The sequence below is a fragment of the Ambystoma mexicanum genome, chromosome 3p (assembly GCF_040938575.1).
Source record: "Ambystoma mexicanum isolate Mex_15411 chromosome 3p, UKY_AmexF1_1, whole genome shotgun sequence".
Classification (NCBI taxonomy): domain Eukaryota; kingdom Metazoa; phylum Chordata; class Amphibia; order Caudata; family Ambystomatidae; genus Ambystoma; species Ambystoma mexicanum.
The window spans coordinates 440,459,786-440,463,147 of NC_090925.1; positions in this window are offsets into that span (position 1 = coordinate 440,459,786).

Sequence of the window (3,362 nt, forward strand, 5' to 3'; positions counted from 1 at the left end):
GGGCATGCCCCCCAGCCAACCCACATGTCACCTTGCACTACTGATCAACAATGCATGTCTCCCACCACCCCCACCCCCCAGCAGTGCAGGGGCAGCCTCCACCAGGCCCCCACTCATGTCTCCCACCACCCCCACCCCCCAGCCACCAGGGGCATCCTCCACCAGGCCACCACCCATGTCTCCCACCACCCCCACCCCCCAGCAGTGCAGGGGCTGCCTCCACCAGGCCCCACTCATGTCCTCCTGCACCCCCACCCCCCAGCATCCAGGGGCACCCTCCACCAGGCCCCCACCCATGGCCCCTATCACCCCCACCCCCCACCCCCCAGGGGCACCCTCCACCAGGCCCCCACTCATGTCTCCCACCACCCCCACCCCCCAGCCACCAGAGGCAGCCTCCACCAGGCCCCCACTCATGTCTCCCACCACCCCCACCCCCCAGCCACCAGTGGCAGCCTCCACCAGGCCCCCACTCATGTCTCCCACCACCCCCACCACCCAGCCACCAGGGGCACCCTCCACCAGGCCCCCACCCATGTCTCCCACCACCCCCACCCCCCAGCAGTGCAGGGGCACCCTCCACCAGGCCCCCACTCATGTCTCTCACCACCCCCACCCCCCAGCAGTGCAGGGGCAGCCTCCACCAGGCCCACACTCATGTCTCCCACCACCCCCACCACCCAGCCACCATGGGCAGCCTCCACCAGGTCCTCACAATCCCCAATCATGTGCGTTATGGTCAGCCTCCACAGCCAAAAAGCCCTACCAAGTAACCCATTCACCCACATGGAAATGGAAATTACATGTTACACCCCCAATGTTCATAAAGCTAATGAACCCATGTCCGTCACACACAATGGTTTCAATTGAATGGGAAAACACCCAACATGACATGCATGAAACCAGTGAGATGATACCACACAGTGAAGTATGAAAACAAAATTGTATTAAAAAAATAAGAATGCAAAAGAAGTGAAACAAACTACAATGTCAATGAAAAAAAGATAAGCTGCATGTCCGTTTAAAAAAATAAAAACACCAAATCGGAATCCAAAAAAATGCTGTCCAAAGTCAAATGAAAAATAAAATCAATCCAATGAAGAACTATGTACAATACTTCCAAGGGTCCATGAGCCCAACTGAACAAAGGAAACCTACAAAAAACCCTAACTAAAATGCAACTATATACAAAAAGTGGAGCAGTGTCCGTCGACTCCAAATCATAAGAACAAACAAAGGAAACCTAAAACTAAAGAACTATATACAAAGGCGGCGGGCAAGTCCAGCGGCTCACTCCGTGGTGTTCCGGGCCAGGGCATCATCGAACTCCTGTTCGATGTCCCGGAGGCGGTCCTGTTCCATGGCCCCGAGGGTCCGCAGGGACGACGCCGTGTCCTCCTCCAACCCTCTGCGGATTGCCTCGAGGCACTCGGCCCGCCTCAGGGCCCTCCGCATGGAGTTCTCCGCCCTGACCATTGTGAGCCGCGCCTCTTCCGCCCGCCGCCGCTCCGCATCTATGGCGTGGCCCAACCGCTGCCACACGGAAGACACTCTCTGTCCTGGGTCCTCCTGCCCTCCGGCCGATGCCTGCCCCTCCGATGTCGAAGGCCCCGAGCCTTCATGGCTCCCACCATGTTGCTGCTGCTGCTCTGCCTCTGCCCGTGCACTGCCTCCTGCTGCCTGCACATCCTCCGCCGGCTGGGGTGCAGTCGTAGATGTGGCCACCCCTGCTGGATGTCCGACTCCCGACTGTGGCAGGGATGCCTCCTCCACCAGCCTGGCCGCACCGTCAGAGGCAGCTCCACAGGGCACCCAGGTGACTGATGGGTGGGAAGATGGCACAGAGGACGACTGGCGCGTAGGGGGTCCAGTTGAGGAGGGGGTCGGAGCAAGCCCCATCAGATGGAGGAATCCGGCCTGGGTGACCTGTCCCAGCAGGCTGACGTGGTCAACGAGTCATTCGAGATGACGTGCAGTCTCTCCATGAAAAGACTGCAGGTCACCTCGCATGGCCCGTTGACGCAACGCCACACCAGCCAGGACAGGCTCAACCCAGACCTGGATAGCCACGTCTGCAGGCAGAGGAAGGCCAGTTGATGTCAGCTCATCCCCTGCCTGAAAACGGGTCTGGACGTAGGCATCCCTGCTGGTGCAAGATGATGCAGGGACAGGATCGGGGACAGGATTGCACACAGGCACCTCCGCGGCGGCCTGTGCTGCCTCCTGTCCCTGGTCCTGCACTGCACCACTAGCACCAGTGGGATCCCCACCTCCAGACCCCGTCTCTGGTGCTTGCACGGCCTCCTCCTCCACCAAACCCCCCACCAACCTGGATGACTCCGTGCCATCTTCCCCTGTTGGGCCCTGTGGGGTCCCAGCTGCCCCTTCTGCTGCCGAGGAGTCCAACTCCAACCTCCACCTCTTGGACCTCCCCCCGGCAGCTGCGGCCTGGGACGCGGCACCGGACTCCTCACTCCCCGACGAGATGACAACACGGGAGGGGAGCCGGGCCTTGCGTCTCCGGCTGGCGGTGGGATCCCCGCCGCTGTGCTCCACAGCACCTTCTCCGCCCTCTTCATCAGTTGACGCTGCAGACAGGGAGAAACAAAACACAGGCATCAGGGCACTGTACAATGGACACATACACACATGACAGTTGCACATGAGTGGCATTGGCAAACCTCAGACATCATCCCTAGACATACAACAGCATGAGCAGCCAAAGGTGAGCCCGACATCACATGCAACACAGGAAGTGCACCACACATGTACACACACCACCACACTTGCATGCATGTGTACACCTCTGCCAAGTGTCGCACTGTTCAGACGGGCATCCATGTCACATCTGCCAATCAGGCTTCCACATACCGCTGTCACATGCATCCATGTTGCATCACTGTTGCACCCTTGTCAAATACACACACATGCACATGTACACAGTGCTGATACATGCAGCCGAAAACAACATACATGCGTGACATCACGGACATGTCTACTTACATACACATTCATCCAAACATGTGTGCCCACACAACTGCATTTGGCATGCAAGCCTACACACACAAGCACCATCCATGTCTCACACATTACAGCCCTCGCATGTGTCAGCCCCACGGCCCTGTACACCCCCAGCCATACTCGACCCCATACAAACAGATGTGCAACCTGCACACTACCGAATAATCACCACACGCACTGCTCACAATCAGGATGCATGTACACTCACCGCTCGACTCCAGACGGGTCTGCTTCTCTAGGACCTGGACGTGGAGCGCTGGGGATATGCGTTCCAGGACCCTCATCTGTTCTTCCGACAAGTGGCCCCGGCGCCCCTTGGCATCTGCTGCCTTCAAGAGGCG